At 39.5% G+C, this 20008-nt stretch overlaps 1 protein-coding gene across 2 annotated transcripts in view; it reads left to right on the top strand.

Moving 5' to 3' along the window:
• ankrd50 (ankyrin repeat domain 50) overlaps positions 1-20008 on the top strand; it is a 57420-nt gene that overhangs the window by 31732 nt on the left and 5680 nt on the right. The gene's annotated exons all lie outside the window — the stretch shown is intronic.

The raw sequence follows: 20008 nt of genomic DNA, 5'->3' as shown, positions 1-20008 counted from the left end.
CAGGAGGCATACAAATTAAAATGCCTACATTTTGTATTATTTTACTAACGATTATTTTTTTTTTTTTTTTAGGAAGCTAAAGTATGTATATAGTATATAAATAATATTTTTTTTGATGATATTCAAAGAAAAAAGACTTAATGATGATTTTTATTGAAATATACCCTCCAAACCTGGAGGTTATTTAAAAAAATGTTTGGCAATTTTTTTAAGTAAAAAATTTTGGTGTTATTCTTCTTAGAACGTTTTAGGTGATTCTTTAAAAAAAGAAATGTCCCTTTTATTTGTTATGGCTATTTTCAAAGAAAAAAATGCATTTTTTTTTTTTCATGGAAAAATTACACCACTTATCACAGCTAGAAACTTTAAAAACAGAAATTATCATAGGATTTTAAATTTCTGGCAGTCAATGAACACATCATGTTTTGTTATTATACAAGTTTGTCACAGTTTTCCAGTACTTTTCCAGGCCTTGAAATTGCTATTAAATTCAGCGCAGCGACTTTTCAGATTCATCATGACCGTACAAACCCTTTTGTGTGAACATGCTGTTCTAGATTTAATGCTTTTATTGGATGCTGTTGAGTTTGTGCATCAAGACGCTCCTACAGGTCGACTCGAGCTTTGTCCTTTGTCCTTGGCAGATGCTTTTAGCTGCGTTTTTGTTTTGTCTACATTCAGTCTTCCGCTTTTAGTTCAACACTGGAAATTCTTCTGCTAGACTTGAGTTTTTTTCCCCTCACACATAGACGGATGTAGACATGCACATTTACCCATTAACCGTGTCCTCCATTAGCTTGTGCGCTTTATTATGAATACAGTAGTGCTCCTTATTCATGCAGCACTGAACCTAAAATAGACCAAAGGACTTCGGAGTATGAAATTGAGGCCAAGTGTCCCCTAAAAATACCCTCCATATTGTTTACAAGTCAGAGATGGCAGTGACCTGCCAAAAGACTCCACTTTCATGCTCAGTGCAAAGCCAACTCCGTTTTTATGTGAGCGGCCTATTTTGTCTGGGGTGGAGGTTGTGTGGGTTTCCCAGTATACTCTGGTCTGCGGCGATGAGAACTTTGTGGCTGTGTGAATATAGTGTCGATAAAGCTTGAGGAATGACCTTTAACCAGAAGGTCGCTGTGCAGAAACATTGCAGGACCAGAGGTCTGCACCAGTGCTTTTAAAGGGATAGTTTGGATTTTTTAAAGTGGGGTTGTATGGGTTTCTTAGTCATTGTATTACATGCTGTACCTCCTTTTTATTTAAATCACATGTCCCTTTTTTTTAAAAAAAAAAAAAAAAACATTCGAAGTCCTCTCTCTAAATTCAGACATTTTTTGCAGGTCCTTGAATGAGTGTTTTTTATTCCTGCTGCTTCGATCAGCTTCTTAGTTTGTGGTATCGTGTGACTTAGTGTAACCCATTTAAATGCCAAAGTCAAACAGTAACATAAGCAAAATAACTGTTAAAGGCAATTTTAGACCCGCAGCTCCTGTTTTCAATTATGTTACATTCTGCTTTTTTCATTTACAGCCATCAAACATTATAATATGCTTCCAACTGAGCTAAAAACAGGCACAGACCATCAGACTTTCTCCCGTGGTGTCAAAAAATGGATATTGAGTAACCATGAGCCAGGTTTTATGAAGTGTTGGTATGTTGATGTGTTTGTATCTGTTTGCATTGTCTATTGTAATGCAATGTTTTTTATTAAATGTTTTTTACTGTGAGGTATTTGTCTTGTTTGTACCTGCAGATGTAAACTAGCTAATAGCTAAATCTCTCATGAATCCTCTCTTTTCTTTTTGAGATTAATGTTTTGTTATGCATGGTCTTTGTTTAAATAAAGACATGTAAATTACTTTTTTCTCAAAGGAGTCTAAGAGTGATATAACGGCTTCAGTTTCCTGTTGGAAATCTCTGTCTGACATTAAGGTAAAGCAGAGTAATTATTCCAAATGTAACATTTGCTGAAACTGATATTGAATTTGATTTCATTAGCAGGACATTGTTTAGCTTATATGTCAGGCTTCTACTTGGGGTGTGCCAACTGATATGTGCTGTATAACACAGTGACCACTTCAGAAGATCCTAATACTCCCTTTAAACTGATATGGAGTTAATATATTAAGGGGATGTAGTGCACAGCAAGTACCACCAGAGGTCAGCCTGTGCTGTTGGAAAAGGAAGCTGAGCTAAGAAAAATAGTAACTTCATGTGGTGGGGATAACGTTACAGGAGTAGTCACATGCTGGCCGATGGCAGAGAGAGGAAAAACAGCATATTTTCACATGCAACTCAGTGAATTAAGGCTTCAGTTTGATCATACCATAAGTCGTTATTGTTGGAGAAGTGGCTAACAAAGATGATTTTGGTGAGATTTATTTTGTTCAAAGAAACTGTCTTTTAAGATAGCAAGTCAGGGAAGATTGTCTTGGTTTGGTGAGAGCAACTTGATCTCATATAAGGAAGGAAAGTAATGAAAATAGTTGTAGTAATATATTCATTCTTGACATTTTGAGTTTATTAGACTAAAAAAAAAAGCTAAGAGAGCTTATGGAAGACAGCAAACTCGCTGCTCTGTGAAATGTCAGGATGGAAAAACAGATATTATTTTATTTTTATTTTACCCTTATTTAACCAGAAAAATATCTTGTAATAAAAAAATATCTATTTTTTTTAAGAGTGTCCTGGCCAAGACAGGCAGCAACTAGGTCTGGACTTCAAAATAATATTGCAGTATTTTTTTCAATATATCCAGATACACAGTTGAAAACACACTAGGAATAAGTACCTCATACAACCCCCCACATCAAAAAAAAAAAAAAAAAAAAAAAATCAGAACCATCCTTTTAATAGTTCTGTAAGAATTTGGGATCCTTTTGAAGAGAGAATCTGAAGCGTTTCAGCTGATTTGTGTGTAATTCGCTCGAGTCGGACACAAACTATCTGCATCAGTTGAAAGAGATGCCTTTTTCCCCAGGAGCAAAGCTCTGAATTCTTCTCTCCTTGCTCAACTGTTATTCCTTGTGTCTCAGAGTGGAATGTGCTCTGGGAAGTTTTCAACACCTCTGAGACCGAGCAGGAAGAAGGAGGCATTCTGACTTTCTGCAGCAGAAAGCCTCGCTCGCATCCGCTCGGCTACAGCCCCACAAACAAAGACCGTTCTGTTTGTGAGGAGGAGTACAAGAATTTTACAGAGTACGCTGCTGGCTGACTCACATTATGTGATCACACAGTTTTGATTACGCCTCAGTCTTTGTGTAGTGCCTTTTGAAATGGACTTAAGATTCAGTCTTGAGATGGAAACAAAAACGACGTCGTGCTTTAAACCGAAGTCGCTGTTTCTTTATGTCCTGAGTGACAGCAGACCTATGGAGAAAAGCTTTTCCTGTGCATACTCCCCCTGTGCGCTGTGCTACTGTAAGGCCATGATAGGGGTAGCGGAGTGGAAACACTTAGGCAGCGATTTTGGTTTGGAGCTCGGGTAGAATCTGTGCCAATTTAACAAGGCCTCCGGCAGAAGGGAGAGCGAGGGAAAGGGGAAAGAGAGGGCGGGGTGGAGGTGGGAGGCGGGGGGGGTTGGGCATTTAAATAGAAACAGCCTCTCAGACATGTATTTTTTTTCAACAGTTCTCATCATTTTCTTACTGCAAAAGGTGATGATATCTCAAAATTAGACTGCAGACTCAGAAATGCTTTTTAAATTCAACCCTAAAAAGGCCCCTTTTCAATATATATTAGAAAGACGACATTTTATTTGGGGTTTTTGAGGACGTTTTTTTTTTTGGCATTGTTTTTCACAAACTTTGCTCATGGTCTCATTAAAATAATTACAGACTAATTTTAATCATAATCCCCTCATGGCATTTGATCCAGCCTAGTGTGTGATCTTTTTATCGTGTGGAGGCATCACTGAACTGTAATGGCTACCATCTGCCCAATATTGTTGATGGTGCACGCTTGTCAAAGTCACTATTTCTCAAGTTGTTAAGTGTGTGTGGGCGCTGTCCTGAGGGAAGTGAGGACTACATGGGGAACATAAGAGTTTGTCTAAAAAGCGCTGCGAGTTTTAGCATAAATTAAAAAAAAAAAGACTTTAATTGATGCGTTGACTGTAGCACATCACTGCTTAGTCAGTCCTCAACCTCAACTTTTATATTTTGATATTTCTTGTTAGCAAAAGTAAACCTCTCTCTTCATTGTGCTTCAGTATGTCCATTTACATTTCTGTTTATATTTTAGTCCCAGATGCAGAAATAAACTGCTTTCCCATATTGTCAATGTGAAATCCCACGAATAAGTCATGTAAGGTCACAGCCATCACTCAGACAGAAGTGCTAGAAATATTTTTAGAAATAGGTTAAAGGGATAGTTTGGATTCTTTTAAATTGGGATTGTAAGAGGTACTTATTGATTTGGGTGGGCAATATATATAATATATTTTAGGTATCGCGGTTTGTTGCGATGTATAACATAACTATATTGCAAGCATCAAGTATAAGTTGTCATGTTGTTATTTTAAGCAACCAGAATTTTGGTTCTTTCGCTTTCTTCTCAGGCTCTCTGCCTCTTACAAACACACACAAAAAGCAGAGCTTTTGCAGAGCTCCAGACCCTGACTATTTAGTCACATTTTGCAACCATACAGCAACACTGCAATTTGCAAAAACTATTAATATATGAACTGCTGTTAGTTTGTTTCCAGTGAATTAATCAAGTTTAACAGCCCTGCAGTAACAGCCTGATGTAATGAGCAGTAGTGGTGTTAGTGTGAGCCGGTGAAGAATGTGTTTGCATTTGCAGAGCTCTGAGCGTGATTTTCGAGGTTGATAATTGATCTGGTGATCTGTTCACAGCTGATCAGATCACATCAATGGATGAGAGCAGCTGTTTGCAGATGTATGTCAGTGAAAGCAACGTTTTAGAGCCAGCAGAATGAACGGTTTGTTTGACTTTCAGTGCGCCTAAAGTTTCGTTGTGCCGTTTCTACCCTGAGTGCGCTATAAATTACCAAACATATATGTAGTCCAATAACACTCCTAATAAACAGCCCAGTTCCAAAAATGAATTTGTGGCAATGGATAATTTAGTTGTGGCAGCCCGCCACAAATAAATGATTGTGTGGAAAACCCTGCTTTTAAATGCCGAAGTCACTGAGTACCATAAACAAAATACCTGATTGAGGCAGCTGTAGACAGGAAGCTCCTGTTTTTAGAGATCTAGAATTACTGTTTTTCTTAATGGAGTCTGGCCTTGAAGAGAGCAACATAATGACTTCAGTTCCCTGTCGGAAATCGCTGTCACTTAAAGTTATACTTACCATTTAGGGTTGGTTTTTTTTGTCTGTTTTTAAGTGGCTACAATACGTTTTCTTGCTGCTCCATCCACAGCAGTACAGTCTTTAGCCTCTGTGGCGGCCCTCCTGCTTGCTTCTCTAAACACCACTTCTAAAGATCTGAACCATCCCTTTAAATAAAGGGATGGGGTTTTGGGATTGGCAGCTTTTGATTGAATCTAAATTCCGTATTAAATCGGCCTATCAAATCAGAATCCTTTGGACTCCTTTGTGAACTGATTAGCTTATAATTAAGTTGCAAAAGTTACAAATAATTTTTATATTTAAGAACTAAACCTCAAAAGACATTGAAAGAACTGAAATTCTGGCAGAGGATGTCGTTCTCCATCTCTCTCCTCTTATTTCCTGTCCCTGCTTTTCTGTTGGATATCAAATAAAGGCATACAATGCCTCTAAAAAATAATTATATATATGTACATAGAAAACCTAAAGAAGAGTTAAAAGACTTGATCAGACTCTTTATCTCTTATCCAACCTGGCCATTTGACAAACTATCTGAGCGCCGTCCTATAGAGGTAAAAGGCATGTGTTAAGATCTGAGATAATCAGTCCGAGCCGAATATTGCCACTCAAATCTCTCCTCCTGCGTGGAAGCATGTCGTGACTAATCCGCGAGTATGTGAGGAGGTAGATGACAATGATACAGCCCAGTTTAAAGGAAACACAAAGCAAAACCCTGAGCAAGCTGTACTTAGGATTCTGACTGAAAAGCCAACATGAGCGAGGGATGAGGAAGGATGGAGAAGGCATGGATCTGACAACTGCAGTGCCAGGAGTTATAATAATATAGTATCAGTGTGTGGAGCCGTGAAAGATAATAGCTCCCCTTAAACAGCCACATTCCTGCTTTGCAGTGTTATAGCAGCTTCAATTAGAATGATTTCCGCTATCATAAAATACGTTATTGTTTTTTTATTCTTTTTCAATTTGATGCAAAGGCTCCTCCAGTTGGTCACAGGGCACTTGGCATGCGTTTGGGGGGAGGGGGGTATACCAGCAAGAAACCTGGAAAAAGGCCACAGATATACACACACAGAAACACACATAAAAGCCCCTCTTAGTTATGAATCACAGCTGTAATTAAGACGGTTTATTCCTGGCTCCGTCTGAGGAATGTTGCAGGAGCGTGTGGCCGCTCTAAGAAGACACTCATCCTGTGAGGCATTTTGATGCGGCCTTTACTCATTTCCTTCCTAAGATGACACATAAGTGTTTTTTTAACCCAAAAGTAATCAGCAGGTCTCATTCCATACACTAGAACCATAAAGTGTCCTTCAGCCTAATCCCATTGGAGAACACTTTTGAGTTACAGTTAAGATCTTTTATGAAGTTCCCATCTGGAACCCTTTCAGAGGTTTCTATGTTGAACCCAACATAAACGGTTATACACAGCGCTAGAGAACCCCTCTATGGTGAAACGGTTTCACCCAAAACCCTCTCTTACCTCCTCTGTGCCGACATTGTATGAGTTTCATTGTGGTCTAATTTTGAACCATTTGGAGCATTTTAGCCAAAAATAAACTGATTACGCAGACTTTTTACTTCCGTCTTTACTCCCGTCAGCAAATTGGTCATGTGAACGCAGCCTTCTTTATGACGTGGGTTTTTACGCAAATTCAGTGTTTTTTATAGGTATATACACGAACAGCGCTTGAGAACAGCCTGCTACTGGAGGTCCTTTACCATTCAACAGTCCAGTAGCACCAAAGACAAAAAGGCCATGAAATGTAAAAGTAAAGTTAACTGATTAAGGGGATACACATATACATTTGTAAATACCATTGAAACATTTATTAACCTTTGAATATTTGAGGCTGAGGATATTTTAATACCTGTGCATTCAACAAGAACCCTTCCAAAAAGGGTTCTCAGTTAAACCCTTAATATTCCACAGAACCCTTGAATAACCCTTTCTTATGAAACATCATTTCAGCTCTTCAGAGAGAACCCTTCAGGGACCCTTATTTCTAAGAGAGTATATAGATAAGTCAATACAAATTCCAGGTCTATTGTACAATCAAAGCTACACTTTCAGGAAATTCTGAGACTGTGGGGTGGGTCTGTGTTTTTGTTTCCTGTATTTGCGACTCTTTTTGAGGGAGGGTAGCCCACCCTGCCACTTGAACCACATCTTCCACCTCCACTCTGCCCGCCGTGAATGGAGCTTTCTTTACGCAGCCCAAGAGACAGAGCTGATTTACCACCAATGATCACAAATGAAAAGAGCAGCCCTGTTTAAAGCATGCGCCCTCCTCCTCCACCTCTCTGAGCGGCCCCTTTGTCCCGAGGCCCGCGGGTGAATCCGACACAGGGCACGGTCCTTCCTCCGCAAAAAGGTCAACAAAACTCTTAACATCTCCCTGGATGTGTATACTTTCTTTTTGGTCAAATGTGAGACCTCGCCAGAGGGACCACGAGATCATCTGGCCGACTGACAACACAAACACAGTCGTAAAGCAGCGAGGACGGTTTATTTCTTCTGGCCTGAGGAATGCTCCCCGAAGAGAGACGAAGATGGCTCTGCTTTCTGACTCCCCAGTAAATGACATTTTGCAGCATCATGTAAACGGTTGAATGTTTAGTTGTAAGAACGCAGATGACTTTAACTTAACTATGAAATAAAACTGAAAGTTTTACGAGAGAAAGATGCCAAGAACAGTTTTTGATCAGGAAGGGGAAAGAGCTCTGAGGCATTCTTTGAGCCACGAAATTAAAAATCTTTATTTACTGCTTTAAAACCAATTCCAGCATGTTTTGGCCAAAGAGACTAAATTCAGGGTTCATACACATTTTTCCGAATACATTTCCATGACCTTGAGGCAAATTTTCAAGACCGTACATTCTCTGTATCTACCATCGATACTCCTCGTTTGTTCTTTTTTATTACTATGCAATAGCTCTTTAAAATATATATAATTAAAAAAAACCCTGAATATTTATGTATAATATAGGGACTGTTTGTTATTTATGAGTGGGGAGGGGTGCTGCAAAAATGGAGGAGGTTGTCAAATTATTTCTTAAGCACTGGTGAGGGACTTAAATTTTTTTAAATTTCCAAAATCCTCAGGCCTGCCGGTCTGGAAGGCATAAAGCAGCTTGTCTGTGTTAATCAATTTCAGGAAAGTGGAGAGAAAGAGAAAGTTTCTTTAAACAAAAAAAAGATTAAAAATACACCTTTTTACTTAAAAAACATCTGATGATTTTTAGGGGGAAAAAATTCATTTTTTTAAATTACAAAAAAAAATTAAATTCTGGACATTATGATTTTATTTTTTTTATTTTTTTTGTCTTTCCAAAGCATTTTTTCTTTTGAAAATTTGGGCATTTGACACCATACATCACAGTCAGAAACTGACAGAAATAATTGTTGGATATTTGTGATGGTCCTTGAACACATTATGTGTTATCATACAGTCATTCCATGGCTTTTCCAAAACTTTCAGGGTATATTTAGTTTTCTAAAACTTTTCCAGACCTGGAAATAGCTATTTGCAATTCTATGAGTTTTCTCATATTTTTATGAGCACATGAACCCTGTAAGCTGCTCCACACTAAACCAGAAAGAGCAATTCTGCTACAAAGCATAATAAAAAGTCCTCTCTGTCTTCTCTTTTTAGTATTGATTGTCTCCGTGCCTCGATGCCTGAGTAACGAGAGCAAGGACAACATATTTAATTAGCTTAACTCCCCCTTTCTTGAAATTGGCTTACACAGACAAGCTGATTTATGTCCATATTCGTGTACGAGTTGTCGTCTGTGAGGCTGCATGTCGAGCCTCACTTTGGATGAGCTGAAGACCATAATCCTCGCTGAATACTGTAATTTACCACCGTGCAGCCTGACAGCCGGGCAAATTACAGGTCTACCGTGTCTGTATCTGTAACACCTTGGGTGCTCCACTGCGGTAACGCGACTCTGAGCATGGCGGACGAACTGGCTGGCCTCTCTCCTCCTGAGGTGATGCCCTTTGGTATGTGGCATGCCCCTGCCACATTTTTATAGGCTTTTTTTAAAAATTCTTTTTTGGCTGTAGTACAGAGCACCACCTGCCATTTTTTTGCTTTAATTGAAGGGTATTTTAATTATGTCTTAATTTAACTGTAGCTGGCATGAATGCAGTGGAATTCCTGTCTGGTTCTGCTGAAGCAGTAAAGGCTTTAAAGGGTTTTTTTATACCCCACTACCTTTTGACCTGCATGCCAAGGATGACTTTACCTGATTTCACAGCATGTTGCCACACCTCTCCTCGTGCTGAAACTCTTGTCTGGACATTTCAGAGAAATCCTTCTAAAATGGTTCCAGACCTTCCTGGCTCTGTACGTTGGTAGCAGATAATGGCTTGTTTGACTGACATGCTTGACTTAGTAGTTCCTTGTGCAGGTGAATGGAAACATGTGCTGGTTGGGCTAAATAAGGTCGCCGGGAGGTCAGCCAGTGTAATGATGAACAAAAACACGGGCAGGGTCTGAGGAAATGTGATCCTGTGAGGGGCAGGAAACTCCCAGCACTGAGAGCAGACTGCATACGTACTGACCCAAGAGATGTATCAGAAACAAATTGTTTTTTTACTTTACAAGCAGGCATTTTTTAGGTAACAGGTTTTTTTTTTAAAAAAAAAATCATGGTATTTAGGATCATGGTACATATTTCTCTCTCTGTCTCTCTCTCTCTCTAAAAGACATCATCCTTGCAGCACTATATATATATATATATAGTGCTGCAAGGATGATGTCTTTTGTCAGCCGACACATATCTTACACCTTTTATGTTTTTCTAAATGCAATCGTCAGGAGTATAATGATAGGTTATAAAGAAAATACAGTGTGTTGGGACTGGTTAAGGAGTCGGTTCTGGATGTTAGCTCATGATAACTGGAAAGATGAACTGACGGGAAGTTGAGTGGATCAGTCTAACCTATGTAACGGCAGCAACAGAAAGCTTGCAGATTTTTCTAATGTTAACTTTGAATTAGTGGTTTCATAGACTAAATAAAGCTTGGTTGTTCAATAAAAGAATTTGTTTTCTATTGTTGGCCAATTTACAATCCGATTCTTACTTTATTATGCGAGTACTCTAAAATAATTTAATGCAAGTATTTGAATATGGAAGTTACTTAATATGCCCATTCCTAGTCCGTGCTATTTATGAACCGATGGTCCTGTCTGATCTGTGTATTACCGGCTTAACAATCTGTTATTTCAGTTCTCTTTTGGAATTTCTTCACATAGATGAAATTTCCAGTCATCTGTGCAGCTGCAAGAAGCTCCATGATATACAGTTACAACTCTCTTAGAGAGGCATCCATTATGGGATACAGTGAGTGAAGGCACACACATGTGACCAGGTGCGCAGCATGATGACTCAAGTCTCTTGTCACAACTTAATGAGCTCCTGTCACTCAAACTCATATAGACAGAGACTTTTTTTGTTTGGTAGTTTAAAAAAACCCACACAATTTCAGGTGTGTCTTGCATGGACGATCATGGTATTGATGTTTTATTTTATGTGCAGGCGGTTTGATGGATTTATCAGAGTGCAGCGCTAAAGGTGAGCCGTGCTGTAAGAGACTTTCCTGCAGAGGAAGAGAGAGAGAGATTAAATTCATGATGAAGACATCATCTCGTATGCACAAAATCAGCACAGTTGGCATTGAGAAGACCAATGTTCTCATACCTCAGATCAGTCATTAAAAAAATGCTTCCCATCCCGGTGTGACTAGGGAAAAGAGGTTAAAAAAAAACTTAACAATATTATGACCCCCATGCATTTCTAAAGTTCATTCATGCCAACTGCACGAATGAATAAATTATCTGGAAAACTTATCATCCTGTCATTCAATGCTTGTGCACTGTGCTGTACAAAAATGATGCAGAATTTGTGGTGGTGGGTTGATTTCTGGTTTTGACTGTCTAGCGTAGAAGCTTTAACTGCTTTGCAAACCAGCTGAAGTGACATTTGTCTTTATGACAAGTTCTGAAAAATTTAAAAAGTAGTCCACATCAGCAACCTGTGCTGACAGCATCCCAACACTAAATCCAGCTTGTATTGCTTTAGTAATAAGCAATATGGCAACCTGATTAACATATAATCTGGAGCAACTTAATGTCTGATGAGCTGTTAGCCAAGCACAGGCAACGTGATGATTTTAGATTTCTGTAGAGGTCAGAGGGGGAAGAGCAGCGCATGTTGTGTTTGTTTACTGTGAAGTTCATGTGTTTTTTGGGGTGACGAGCAGAGTTGGGTTGATTTCCAGTCACATGTACAAAGTTTAAGCAGTTTGATGTCACAGTGGCTGAATTGGCATTTGTCATTAAGATATGATCTGGCTAAATTAAAAAGTAGCCTTCACTAGTAACCCGTGGCAACAGTGTTAAGGCGCTAAATCCAGCTTGTTTGTTTTCTAGAAAGTATGTTTTTTGGGGGGGTGACGAGAGTGCAGCTAGTCTCAAAGAAACATTTGGGATTTTTGCGTGATGCCCTGTTTCTTTTTTTCCTGTCGCTTGCTTTGAAAGTGCTGCAATGGACAAGGAACAGCTGATTGGTGAGGTTATAATGAGGGAGTGTCTGTACATTACCTGAAGGGATGCACAATAATATTGGCACATTGGCATCGGTCAACATGCTGATTTCTGCCAACATGACAAACCGATACATTGATCTGTTTTTGTTTTATAATTGACAAAGAGAGCATGTACAAAACATCAACCTTAAGTTGAAGTATTTTTCTTATTTTGCACAATGAATGAATATTAAATGCATTAGAAAGCATTATATTTCATGTCTCCGTCTGCTGGTGGGTTATCACAATAAGAGTATTCATAATATGATGTTAATTATGCTACAGAAGAAAAATGATAAAATTACTAAAATTAAGTGGGAAAAAAAGAGGATATATCGATATCAGCATTGGTTTTCGAGTTGTTATATACTAAAATATCGGGTATTGGCAAAAAATCCAATATTAAATTATTAAAATTAAGGTGGCAGCTGGCTTGAGAGAGATCCTAAAAATGTTTAAATAAGGTTTCAAATCCCGCAGTGATGCAGAGTGAAAGAAAACAGAAAAAAACTCTTCTTCTGAGCTATCATAACTCTCCGCTCTCCCTCCCTCTCATTCAGTAGGTGACAAATATTGCACGAGCATGCAGCTCATTCTGTTAATGTCCTGTCACGTCTGAAATGAGTAACACCAGCGTAAAAGTCACCTACATCTGAATGACAAAATGCTGTCACTTTAACAGATAGATGCTGCGTTGTATTCAATATTTGAAAAAGGCTTTAATGTGTCACATGTATTCCTGTCTGCCCCACCCTGCAGCCCGTCAGCTCTGTTCAGTCGCACCACAACAGGTTTAACTGGAAACCTTTTTCACATCCTGTTTGAAATCCAGCGAGAGGCGTGTTTGGGCAGGAGTGTTTTTCATGTGCTCTGCCTCCAGCCTCACATAAATTAATTGTTAAAGTGTAATCATTTCAGTGTCTAGCCTGGTGGTCGTTTAGTAACGGCAGGAAATACACACTGCACATAAAATGTAGCTGCTAATCTCAAATGATTTTCTCCTGCATCGGTTATCTTTGCACAGTTGAATCAGTGCCCCATTAGAGTCAAAGCTTTGTCTTTTCTCACTTGTGAATAAGCCACATTTATCCAAGATAAAATAGAAAGTGTTATCTGCATTCGTCTGTAGGAGTAGAAATTAGAGAGTAATCAAACGAGGAGCCGTATTTTTCAAAGATTAACTAGCAGCACTCTTTTCAAAGGCCTGTTGTTTGCGGACCGTTGGAGCCGACTCTCATCCACATACTTGTGTTTAGGAGGTTGGCGCGCTCATGTTTTTTGGAGCCGGGAACACTGCAGCTGTCGAACAGACGTTTGTCGAGCGCGGGTTTACTTGAGAGCCTGAGAGGGCAGCGAGGGCTTGGGTTTCTGTTTTCTTTATGGATCAGATGACCTGAGATGGTGTCTCGCAAAGAACGTGCCGAATCAGAGCCGCTGCCACTCCGAAAATCCCGGCTGATGAGCTCGGACCTCTAATTTCTGAACACGCATGCACACACGCTGCCTCGTTTGTCATCTGAAAAATTAATCTAGAAGGCAAACAGTCCCTCTTTTGTACGCGGGGCTCTGTCTCCTGTGGCTGGTATCCAGTTCTGTAACGAGCAGCAGCTGGCTCAGAGGCCTGTACTCGGGAGCTGCATCCCTCACCCCGATGAATGTGTCATTTGTTGCTTGTTTAGCAGTCGCTTTTGTTCAGACCATCCTCTCTCTCTCGCTCTCACACACACACATAAATAGCCCGAACGCACACAATACTCAGCTACAGTTTGCCACTTATAATGGTGCAAAACCGAGACCCTCATGACTGGGTTTGGAAAGAAAGAAAATGGTTCTTGGACGGCGTTTGAACGTTTGTAGCCAATGCAAGTTCTTGCATTCTTGTGTAGTTCTTAATAGTAGTTCCTGTTACACCACAGTCATCAAATGCAGGTTGGACATCTTTCCCTCTGTGGTTGTTTTAGTGCTTTATCTGCAGGAGTGGGGCAGTAATAATGCCATGACTTCACAGTTGACATCCAAGCCGTATGAAGTGATGTCTGCTGATGACTAAAGTGGAAATTATAGGTCATCTTCCACCATGTGTGCAACTGAAAGAAGAGGTCTTTGTGTGTCTGTGCTGACAGGAGGCCCCTTCTTGTTCTGGTCTTTATTTCTTGCCTGTAGAGTCGGGCTGCAGCTAATGATTATTTTCACTGTGAATTGATGAGGAGACTTTTTTTTAATTAATTCGTTTGTTTGGTTTAAAAATGTCAGAAAATGTCGGTTTTCAAAATAGTCCGTAATAAATTCACGTCTTGTCTTGTCCATAACCCAAAGATATTCAGTTTACTGAATATCATTGTGATGGTGATTAATAATTGACAACTAATCAATTAATGGAGAAATTGTTGAAGCTCGACTATAGAATATGCATGAGCAAGTTAGTTTGGCCTATGACCCATTCACGAACATGGAGGGGCGGGCTTTATGACCTATACTGCAGACAGACACTAGGGGGCGATCCAGACCGAACAGATACACTTTGGAGTAACTGTCATGTTGTCCATCTTTATATACAGTCCATGGTTGGGACGGCAGCCGGTATTAGTGGTAATTGCCAAATTAGCGGCACCGCTAGCTAACTAGCTCCCATTAAACTGAAGAGTAGTAACCCATTTCCCTAAATGTGTTACGAGTCAGAAATATTTCTGCGGTTAACCGGTCAATAGTTGAGATTCCTACTGACTGTACATTGTGGCCATTATTGGGTATTGCAACGTGTGTGTCTCTAGCCCATAAATATTAGTATCTTTGTGCATCTCTCTTCTGCTTTTTTTGGGGGGGGGGTGACTTTATTGTTACTCTCAAAGTAGCATTGTCAGTCGGAAAATGTTATTATTGCCAAACCCCAGTGTAGAAATTCATTATTTTATTTTATTTCATTTATCAAAACAAGTGCTTTTTTCATAGCGGCTGCAGTGAAACGTCTGTCTGCTGCTCCCTCCTCCAGCGCTCCCAGTCACTGTATCTTTATAATTGGTGTGTCAGCGACCGTGGAATGTTAGAGAAACTGTTTATCATAAACTACAGCACAGAAGCCTTTTTTTCTTTTGTTCCCCAGAGAAAATATTCATGATAGAGCAACATCTCCAGATTTGGGCTGTAATGCACACGCTATGTTTTCCTTAGTCCCTCTGCGAATGGAACAAATCAACATCCAGACAAAATACTAAATGTCACACTTTATTGAAGTTACTGGCTGGGTTTAAAGTAGTTTCTTTTCTTTTATGTAGTTGTTTTTTCCCTGTTTGCAGCCTCTTCCACACTCTTAGCCAGTGGGTTTCCTGTCCCAACTGGAACAAACCCAGAATGCCCAAAGAAGGATTTGGTCCAGAAGGAGTAGGAGGACCAGTCAGTGACGGAGTCACACACAGGCGACCTGGGAACCCTTAAAAACCATTTGCACGATTCTTTTTAAACAGATCTATAATATAAATCATAGAAGCTAGAGCATTTATTCTTTTGCAGCAGAAACTTCCGGCATCTGTCTTTCCTGTGATCATGTTCAGGGCTGGGGCGACGCATTGGCGTAATCGATTAATACGTCAATTTATGTAATATACGTCGATGCGTCGCAAGGAGGATGTAAAGCCCGTTTCACACAGCGCGAGTCGGGACCGCGTGAGCAGTTCCAAGCGTTTCGTTTTCAATTTCGGCGCTCATGTTATCAAACTAGGGCATGCACACTGCTCACTGAGCATGTTTTAAAAACCAAATAATGTCCATAGTTCAAACGACTCGACAAACAAACTTTGTGTGATGCAATTTTAGTGCTTTTATCAGTCGTTATTGTTTCTTGACCCACATACCCTATTAGCTTCGATTGTAAAGATTTTAGGGACATAAACAAGGTTTCCATGGCCATGAACTTTTTCGAACATGCAATTTGAAATACTGTTTTCCAGGCCTGGAAATGCTTTGGCATTAACAGAAAGTTTTGGATATGCATTGTTGGGGCCAAATTGTGTCCATAAAACCCCCAAAACATGTTGAATGTCACACAAAATACATTGTATTTAAAACCTACTGCTAAGCTGTGTGACTGATGATTGGATCGGTGGTTTTTTATCCCCTAAAAAGGGGATATTCAGGAGGAAAGTAGTCTGGTCTCTTTGCACATGCACCTAGTTGGCGCCAGAAACGTGCAAGTAATGATTGCAAGTGGTCACAGTTTGCTTTTCCTGGGAAGTGCGTGATTACAGGCATATTTACTTTTATCTCTGTAATTGTGGTCGTCAAAATGGGGTAAAATGTTATAGAAAACTTCTGGTAAAGTTTTGAAAATTCATTGGTAAAAATGTGTTGAAGCGCCTGTGTGAAGCATTCGAAGATCCTCCGTGAAATAACATCACAACTAACAAACTACCAATGTAGGAACTGGTGGACCATTTTTATTGCAGAGTTCAAAGGGTTAAACGTAAATTGTAAATGCAAATTTGATGCCTGTGTCGACTGAGGCACTTGTGATCGAGCTTGAAAAGCAGGGGGAGAAAGCGAGTTTGGCCTTTAAGCTAAACAAAAGAGCATCAAGAACCTGACATGAAACAAAAGGCTTTGGACAATAAGAGTGAGAAATCCTTTTGATGGTTGCATGATAGGCTGAAATTTGATCTTTAGTGCTTCAAGTTTGAGCCAGAGGAGTTCGCTGAGAAAACAGGAATGCACATTAGGAACATGTGGTGCCTTCAAGTGTTTTCTGTATCTTTTGATGCAAACCTGAAATAATCCAGCACCAGCTCTTCCCGTGGCCCTGTCAAAATGAAGAATCAGTCAGCTTTTTGGAGCAAAGGTTTTGAATATACACAACGCTGTTAATGGTTTTCAGTTCTGAAAGGTAGAAGAGCTTGAGTGTTTTTACTTACCTTTAGCTACTAAACATGCTCACTGTTGATCTGTCTGGGATAGCGGATCGTGGAGCCGCTGAAAGGGGGCTGAAGGGAGAGTGGAAAATGTGCACAGTCATTGAAAACAAAGACGGACTGAAAGTGGGTTAGGGCCATTGAGTTTTAGTAATGAGTGGGCAATTATATGGTATAATGCAGGAGAATGATACTTTATAGCTTTATTAATTTAAAATGTTTGCACAGCTGTCCCCTTGTCCTGCATTTAACTACCTTTATAGATGTGAATATTCCTGAGAGGAAGAATATTTTTTTAATAGGAAGATTTTGTTTTTACATTTATCTTAGGTTTTTCACAGTTTAGATTCTAAGGGAACACAAATTTAAAAGTCACAACTCTTTTTTTGGCACAAATTATCCTTATAAAATACTTTAGGATTTAACTAAGGGACAGTTCACGTGTAGTGCTGTTTATCATTCAAGATTGTTTTAATGCGAGTTGTCGAGTGTTGGAGATATCAGCTGTAGAGATGTCTTTCTTCTCTCCATTATAATGAAACTACATGGCCACAGCAAGTCAAACCAAAAAAAATCTACTCTGATAAAAAGGAAAAATATGCAGGGTTTTTTTGTTGTTTTTTTTTAACTTTGGGATGAACAGTCATTTTAAGTCCAACCTAATTGTGTGTTTTATTAGAATTAAAATCAGTTCTTTCCTGATTTTTATTTTCTGCCATGTATCGCAGGATGTATTTACACAGCCAGTGTCTGAGGTGTGAACTTTTATCACCGTGTGAAATATAACGGACGCCTTAAGGACGAAGTAAAAGAAGATTATTGTGAGGCACAGTTAGTGGAGGCGTGCTTATCTTAAACAAACTCAGAAGCAGATGATAAAGAAAACCCATCGCTGCTTGTGTTCACCAGGGTCTGTTGTCCGAAGTGTCAGTACCTGTTTGGGAACTCTCGTTAAGCTCATCAGCTCTGTTATCTGGCTTCCAGGTGCAGTTAGCACCGGGCCTGTGTGGAGTAAGATTTCACAACCTTTCCTGCCCACACAATAGCACTCAGATGAACAGAGCGCTGCCTCGGGCTTGCTGACAGAGTCTGATTCATATTATGTACAGGGAAAAGTTGTGTTATATAATCAAAGCAATCACAGTTAACTGTTAAAGATAAAAGTGCTGGATTTTATAGTTTCTTTTCACAAAATCTCTTAGAGTGGTTTCCTGTCAGTGCATGAAATGTTCAGTCAGTAATAAGATGCAGTAATAAGGTTTAATTACCTCACTTTGAAAAGGTTAATGAGTCTGTGTTCTGCCTGGCACCCAAGTGCAGCTTTGTTAGGGAGAAAAATGCAACTGCTTTTCCCATAGTAGGAGGCCTGTTAGTCTTTAGTATGTCAGTAACACACAGAGAGCCTCTGGTGACATTTTATTCCTGTCCCAGTAACCCCGAGAACCATGGGAACTGTAAATATAAGTATGCAAAATGCTCTCGTTGCCCTCTGGCTACACAAACCACGACCAGATTGTTTTAACATGGAGGGAAGTTCACTTTATGCCCATTAGCCAAGGCCATTACAGAGCCATTTTTCCACGTCTCAGAGAGGAATTCCCATTAAAGATCATTCATTAAGACCCACTGTGATAATTTCTTTTTCTCTTTTTGTCAAGATTTCTGAAGGTCCGTGCTGGGAGCATGTAGTAAGATAATAAGTGAGGCACTGGAGAGATATTTTCCAGCACTGATGTGCTACAGGCATGGAAATGATGTCTCTCTTGCTCTTCTCGATTTTACTTAAACAACCTAATTCCCCTGCCACAGATTTGCTCCTGCTGATTAAGCACTAACAACGTATACAGTCAGTGGATCCGTTGAATGACCAATCAACCAAGTGTTGAAAGTAATTATATCATTTCTCATGGTATCTTTTTTAAGGACATAGTTACCATTTCATATGCTATTTCTTCAAGGCTTTTTTCCTATGACTCATGCTTTTCCTCTTGCACACGTATAGATGCTGTGATACATGGATAGGCAACAGCACAGGTGTATGTAATATAATTATTATTTCAGTCATGTTTTTACTGAAATCATTGCTGTTTTTATCCTCACACAGGCCCACTCTAAATTATTAATGCTGAAATCGCTTCTGCTTCAGACACGATGTGGTTCACTAATTGCCAAGATTTTGTTTTTCTTAGTTCTTTATGGGCTACACTGATCCCGAACTCCTGCTGATCATGTGTGCTTCCAGCGGCCAGAGGGGTTATGCACTCAATTCCTTTGAAAGGTTTTCCCTTCAACAACATGGCTTTACTTTTAATTATCCTATGCCTTAGGAAATTAAAGGTTGCCTTAACCTAATTATCCAAAGGTTCAAGATCAGCGGATAAATACAGGGTGTGATCTCAAGGTCAGACAGAAGTTAATGACTCAAGGGGTACTACTTGAGGTAGCACTACTCATCATCAGCTGTGATTTCTACAACCATTGCTACTACATCTTTTCATATTTTTACGGCTCTGTGCCAGCGACAGCTTTGGACAAAGACATTATGTTTTCAGGCTGTCCGTCCCTCTGTCTGTCCATCTCATTCTGGTGAATGTCATATCTCAAGAAAGACTTGAAGGGATTTCCCAACTCTGACACAGCTGATTAAATTTTAGCGGTATATAGTCAAGATCACTGTCCCCACTCGTCCGTCTCATCCTGGTGATATTTTATGAAGGTCTTGAGGGAATTTCTTCAAATTTGGCACAAAAGTCTTCTTGGACTCAAGGACAAACTGATTAAGAATTTAGTGGTCAGAGGTCACGGTGACCTCACAAATATGTTTTGGCCATAACTTAAGAATTCAAGCAAAAATGAATAGAATGATGAAGTGATGACATTTTATATCCAAAGGGTCAAAGGTCAACATCACTGTGACATCATAATGTTCTCCACAAACATTTTCTGGCCATTATTCAATGCCATAATATATTTGGACTGATATTGAATTGGCAACACTAATTTTGGGTGTCCATGTTGAAACTGTGCTGATTGTATAGATCTTCTGTGCTGCTGGGTTGTGATGTGAGCGAAGCATAAAGCTTTTAGAATTTGTAGCTTCTTTACAGCAGCATCTATATTTGAAGCATTGTCAACTGTCCTGGCTTCATATGAGTCCGGACAAATATGGACATAAACTAAAACTGTAACTTGACT

The sequence above is a fragment of the Plectropomus leopardus genome, chromosome 9, assembly GCF_008729295.1.
Source record: "Plectropomus leopardus isolate mb chromosome 9, YSFRI_Pleo_2.0, whole genome shotgun sequence".
Taxonomy (NCBI): domain Eukaryota; kingdom Metazoa; phylum Chordata; class Actinopteri; order Perciformes; family Serranidae; genus Plectropomus; species Plectropomus leopardus.
Note: the sequence above shows the minus strand (reverse complement) of the source record. Positions and strands in the feature narration are given on the sequence as shown.